The sequence below is a fragment of the Mastomys coucha genome, unplaced genomic scaffold (assembly GCF_008632895.1).
Source record: "Mastomys coucha isolate ucsf_1 unplaced genomic scaffold, UCSF_Mcou_1 pScaffold17, whole genome shotgun sequence".
NCBI lineage: Eukaryota > Metazoa > Chordata > Mammalia > Rodentia > Muridae > Mastomys > Mastomys coucha.
The window spans coordinates 21,077,124-21,084,037 of NW_022196899.1; the positions used below are offsets into that span (position 1 = coordinate 21,077,124).

The following is a 6,914-nucleotide window of genomic DNA, read 5'->3' on the forward strand; positions in this document are numbered from 1 at the left end:
GGATCGGCTCTAGTACACACACGTACACACACACACACACTTTTTTTTTAAAGGCTTCTATTCTTTGCCTTACCAATCTGCCATCAAGTACTTACAGATGAAGAGAAGTTAGCAAGGGCAAAACAAATGTCACCAGAACTCCAAAACACAGCAGTTGGCAGAGTCGTCCTCCACTTGTGGTGGCCGGAAGGGAGCTGAGCTTGCTGCTCTGGTTCATTCTCAGTGCAAATACAGCCACAATTGTAGCCGGGTGCTGGTTCAAGTCCATGTGGGAGCACCAGGAAGAAAACAGCTATCTTGCGGCACCCACTGGGAGCACCAACTTTCTAGGGTCCCCTCCTACTCCACGGGGTCCCAGCAAGGTACCGGAATCAGCCCACGCTGTGATCTCTCGCTGTCTGGAAGGGCACTCGTTTTCCCATCATGCTAAAATGGCCTGTTGTCTTAAATAGATAACTATTTCTCTGGTGATGTACTTAAACTTTTGATATTTACACTAAAAGACTTTTTTTTTTAACATTATTTACTCGGAGTGGGGAGAGCTTGCGTGTGTCATGGCAGGTATTACAGGTCAGAGAATAACGTAGAGAGTCAGTTCCCACCTACTACTATGTAGGCCCCTGAGATTCCAATTCAGGCCATCAGGCTTGACTGCAAAATGCCTTTACCTGACTAGCCACCACCTTGATGACCGTAAAGCCTTCTCATTAGGAATCGGAGGTCAACCGTCATTCTAGCTTTGCCTGGATAGTTAAAAAATTCTAATGAGCTACACCTAGACAAAGTACAATGAAGGTACTTCTAACAAAGGTCTCTTCCCCAGAAGATGGAAAATCCAAGCCCCTAACAGATAAAATAACTCATTTGTTTCCTAGGGTTGTGTGTGTGTGTGTGTGCGTGCGCGCGCGCTGGGAAGCAGTGGCAGATTGACATTGGGTCTCCCAGTGAGCCTGGAGTTTATGGATTCAGCTTCCATGGGTGGCAGCGAGCCACTGGGTTTTTCCCCTCTGCAGCTCCAGCATGGGAGTTTACAGACACGTCCACTCCATGAAGCCTTTCACTTGGCTGCTGGAGACTCGCACTCAGGCTCTCAAGCTTGCACCACCAGCATGTTCCTGACTTTGTCATCCTACAAGTCCCCAAATTCAGTAGGCTGCAGGTACTCCAGTTTCACTAGCTGTCAAATTATGAAAGGGAAAGAAGAAGTGGAGTGGCCACCAGCCTGCTCCAGGGATCGGAGAAAGTCTGTTCTCTGAAAAGATGAGCCAAGTCGTTCTGTGTGTGAGAAGGAAAATGCTTTTGCCTTTATCAAAAGCAAAAGAAGAAAGTAGAATATTCCATGAACAAAGAACTAGTCTACATGCCAACATCTTCTGCACCAATAAGAGTATGAAATAAAATTACAGTCTCAGCTCAAATCCAGTCATTTAACACAAGACACTTTAAATATGGATGCCAAAACCTCAACTCTCTTTGCCTGTAGCTCAACATCATCTCGCAACACCCCCTTCACCCCACATGCACGTGCTTGCACACACATGCACGCACACGCACACACACACACACACACACACACACACACACAGTGAGTTACCTAGAAGTCACAGGAAAGATAAACAACACTACAGTCATGAGACCTAACAGGAGTTCCAATTAAGAGCAGTACTGGAACTGGCGGTGTTGCCAAGACTGCCAGAACTTAGGAATGTGAAATCAGCACATCTCAAACCAGTGCAAGAAAAAGAAGTTCAAAGATTGATCTATGTTCACGGGAGGAAACATACTCACTGGCAGAAGGCTGACCATGCACGAGACCTCACAGGATGACAGGCTGTCATTTTAAACCTTCTCACCCTCCTATCCCACAGCTCCTGTCCCACATACCTCTGGTCTCCAAAGACTGATCCTGGTTACTAAATCTACTACAAAGAACTGTCCGCCCAGGTGAGCCAGGACTTCAGACTGGGTCCTCCTTGGCTGGACCTCGCAAAGGGGTCAGGTAATCCCAAGCCACCCTCCCATGCATGTTCCACCCCTCCAAGACATAGCTGGCCACCTGCTTCGAGGCTAACACGAAGCCTGTTTATGGGTACTTTACTAACTCAAATACTGTCATGTAAACTGAAGAACTAAGATGCTCCTCCGCTGCCCACGCACCGAGCTAAAGTCTACCTGGAAATGGTGAAGAATAGCAATTGTATCTCCAATGTGGAAAGCAGGGAGGCTGCAGAGATTGGCCGGCCCTGAAAACAAGACTCGTTTCCCAGCTGCCAGTGTTGAAAGCTCAAATAAAAGGCTCGGATAACGAAAGGACTAGAGTCTTGCCTGCTGCTCGGGCTTGGAATCTCCTCTCAGAAACTGCACTTCCTGCTTCATCATGACAAACGACCCTGAACTGAGAAGGCCACACTGGCCTGCCCATGCATTCAACAATGCTGGGCCAGCCAAAACCCACCTTGCCAAACTACACAGGGAGAGCGACTTAGGGGCAGGACCTATTCTACTGGTCATGGGGAGTAAATAGGAAACATGGAAGCTTAAAGTTTTATTAAGTGGCCACAAAAGGGAAAGTAAATGAGTTTCAAACTGCCTCAGCACCAATCTATGGTCTCTGAAGCATGCAAATTCCACAGGGCCACCTCAACTGAAACTGTCATAATAACGAACTACTCAATTCATGTAGAGCTTTGTCAAACCTTTTTAAAGACACAGACTAACGTGTACGATAACTGTTTTAAAAGATACACATGAATTGTCTTCTCCTTATGTTAAGATGGGGAAACCTGAGCTAAGAGAGCTTTCAAAGTTTGCCAGAGACACATGGGACAAAGGAAAATGAGTCCGTGACAAGCTATGTTTGCTGACACCAAACTCACACTCTTCAGCCCTTAACCTGCCTGTCACTCAGCAGCTTTATGATTACAATAAGTCTCTCACTTGTATCTTGCTGTCCTAACAAACTGAACCACGCATATATCATGGTTAAATCTTGTTTCCATATTTGGCACACTCCCTAGGACACTATAATTCTATTTATAACACAGTTCTTTATCCTGGTTCTGTGAAAATAGTGAAATGCTCCCCACGGCCAGGAATCCGTATGAACAAGACATTCAAACGGCTGAATGTTCTCATTAACCAATGCCTTGCCTGTGGTTGAATTTATAACTTTCCGATAGCTGGAGGCAATGTGATTTATATTCACACTAAAATAATACTGCAATTTAAAACTGATTCATTGCCATAAGTCTTGGGGATTCTACTGTGTTCTGTAGTCACAATTAAGACCTGCAATTATCCTTGTAACTCTGAAGGATACACACATATTCAGGTATCTTTACACTGAACATGGAAGTTGTTTTTTAAAAATGCTAATAAAGTGTGGGCTGGGAAGCTGTCTCAGGAGCTAAGAGCATGCACTGCTCCTACAGAAGGACAGAGTTCGGTTCCCAACACTAACCTGAAGCAGCTCACAACCTCTAACTCCATCTGCAGGAAACCTTACACCGCCGGCCTCCAAGAGTACCTGCTCTCACATGAACTGGCCCACACAGTTATACACATAATTAAAAATGAATTTCCTTTTAAATTCTAATAAAGAGACATTATTTCTCATGTGTCTGTTCCTGAATCGTTTGAGAAACAAGCCCAAGTGATTAAACAAAAGGACAAGAGGAACTGGAGAGAAGGCTCAGTGGGTAGGAGTGCTTGCTTCCATGCAAGCATAAGGGCCAGAGTTCAAATCCCCAGACCCAGTTTAAAAGCTTGCTGTGGCCACAGCACAATGGGAGGTGAGATGGGAGGACTGTTGGGTTTGTGGCTGCCAAGCCAGCTCCGGGTTCAGGGAGGGTCCCTGTCTCAAGATAAGGCAGACAGTGACCGAAAGAACTCTGTCCTCCAACCAGATACACATGTATGCACACATTCACAAGTGAACCTCTCTACTCCTGGAGTTAAAATATATTTCTTTACTTTATATCTCATGGGGAAAATAATTTTTACAAGGTAAACACTTACACATTAAATTGATCTTCCTGATGCCCTGGGGTATTTAGGATGCCCATCCCAATCTCTGCCACCCACCTCTTACCCTCAACACCCAAAAGAAAGGTGTTGGGCTCTGGGATATCTGCAGACATAATCTAGTCAGATGAATGCTCTGGGATTTTTCACTGTCTCATAGGAGATCAGGAAGTTTTTTTTGGAATTCCTTTCACCAAATGAAACTCAAAAAGTGCAGCCGATGTTAATTACATCCACTTATCACAAAAAAATTTTCTAAGCATTTGCTCACAGCGAAGGGTCACTCCTGCTAGTGTAGTCTAGAACAATTTGTGAATAAATCTAACATTGGATAACTGATTGGGGGTCGAGCTATATCTCACTATACAGCACATATATATGTATGTATATATATTCATATACATATACATATGTGTGTGTACACACACACAATGTCCAGCTCTGGGCTGCAGCTCCCTATGTAGACCAGGCTTGCCTCTGCCTCCTGAGGGCTGGGACTCAAGGCGTGTACCAACCACTACACCCTGCTGGATAACTTCATTTTGTATTTTGATAGCAAGACTACTTAAATTCTACAGACAACCGCTGTGAGTCCACAAAGGCAACCCCAGAAAGCCACTTTAAAGAAGGCCTAGATGAGCAGGTGATGTGGATCCGAGGGGTGTGGTCTTAGTTTCTCCCAATTCTATGAACGGCTTTCATCCTGCTTCCTAATATTTACACTCTTTGGGAGTCAGTAGTATTAGGGAGACAGAGCGGACGAACCGATCTGGAATTTACTACGTAAGCCGGGCTAGCATCTCCTGATCTTCCCACCTCTGCCTCGTGGATGGCAGGAACAGAGGTGCGAGCCACCATGGCTGCCTGTGCTACTTTATTACTGAAATGCCTTTACGAAGTAGCTCCGTTACCAGCAATTCCCGCGTACAACTCTTCCAACTAAAGTGCTAAGCTACAAGTCCGCTCATCAGTGGGGACGATGACAAAGACAGACCTTAAGACGTTAAGTAGCTAACTCCGTTTGCAAAAGCAGACTGGGGCACACCTATCGACGCCAGACTTCAAATTCTATTTGGAATATGAATTCGAGAGCTGAGCTGAGGCTCTAGCACTGTAGTGGGATATTTGCCTCCAGCGAACACAAGGCCATGGGTTTCATCCCAAGCATGTGTGTGTGTATGTATATACAGTTCCAGTATATATACAGTATATATATACAATATATACATACACATATATACATATGTATATATACATATGTGTGTGTATATACTGTATATATACTGGAACTGTACATACTGCCATATATGTGTGTGTATATATATATATATATATATATATATATAAAATGTAAAAAGTAGACCTAATACATCTTCTGATTGTAAAGAAAGAACACTTAACTTGGTGATTCAAAAAAGCAAAAAGCAATATGGCTCAGTTGGGAAGTCAATAAACTTGAAATTCTAAAAGTTCTGTGTTTCAAATAATTTGGAAAAAGTAAAAAAATCAAACAACAGTTCTTGAGTTATGGAGCCACATCTGAAACACTTGGTTACATGTGCCTCCTGGCTACAGTAGGACAATCTAGACAGAGCCATTCTATCCGTGGAGAAACTATTGGAAGTTATTCAGAATTACTGGTACTTTGTTATCTGTGAACTTAGACGCCCTTGTTCATAAAATGTACATTTACTACAACTGAAATCAAAATATTCAAAACTTAATCAAATAGTATATAAAAGGCAGAAATCATGTTTATCTAAGAAAGACTATTGTATTAAGTACAAGCTCTAACAGGCATGTGGTTCATACCTTGTCACCCAGCATCCAGGAGGCTGAGGCAGGGGGTCAGCTCAGAGAGGCCAGCCCAAGCCTATCTCAAAATACCACACACAAAAAACTTTTGAGTGTGATCCTACATTTTGTTCTATGACCCTTCTCTGTGGATCATGGAAGTTTTAAGAACTGCCAACAGAACAACCAACCAGGAGAGTTCCCGTGCTTGCTCTGCATTCCTTCAGAAGCCCCAGAGACCGGCTCCTCCAAACAGCCCATGCTCTGGTCACAGCTATTTTTAAAGGGTCTTAAAAGATTACCAGGGGCTGGTGAGATGGCTCAGCGGGGAAGAGCACCCACTGCTCTTCGGAAGGTCATGAGTTCAAATCCCAGCAACCACATGGTGGCTCACAACCACCCATAATGAGATCTGACGCCCTCATCTGGTGCTGTCTGAAGACAGCTACAGTGTACATACATATAATAAACAAATCTTTAAAAAATTATTAAAAGATTACCTAAATGTCTTTCTGGAACTGTCTATGCTGTCATCAGATACTGCAAGCCCCCACCCTACAAGATCGCCACATTGCTAATAGATGCTAAAGGAACACAATCTTGTCACAAGAATGCTTTTTTCTCATAAGCGTCAAAATAAAATGCTTGAAAAGCACATGGAAGTTTAAGAACAATACTAAGACAGCAACTTCTCAAAACAATAATCAAGGAGGCCTCACTTTTAGCCAGGCTGCTGTGTACCTCCGCAGTCTCGGTAAGCATGAACTCTGCTTGGCCCTCCTGGCCAGAAGCATGCCCAGGGACTTTACCCTCTTCAACAGCTGCTCCTAGGGAGCCAGGAAATTTACTGAAAGCAGTCTTTACTGCATCCACAGACAGCCTCCAAAGAGGAGCGAACCAACAGCCCCCACAGAAGTCACAAAACCAGGTCAGAGTTGCTATGCGCTGTGTGGCATAACTCAAAGTCCCCAGGGTCCCAAGCCTAACTTGGAGATGCAGGAGCGCCACGAACTCAAATCTGAACAGAGCAGTGAAATTCTGCTCAAAACCTGAATTTCTTTTGTATTGTTTTGTTGTTTTTTTTTTTTTAAAAAAAA

At 43.9% G+C, this 6,914-nt stretch overlaps 1 protein-coding gene across 3 annotated transcripts in view; it reads right to left on the reverse strand.

Moving 5' to 3' along the window:
• Positions 1 to 6,914, reverse strand: part of Fndc3b (fibronectin type III domain containing 3B) — a 312,865-nt gene that overhangs the window by 304,091 nt on the left and 1,860 nt on the right. The gene's annotated exons all lie outside the window — the stretch shown is intronic.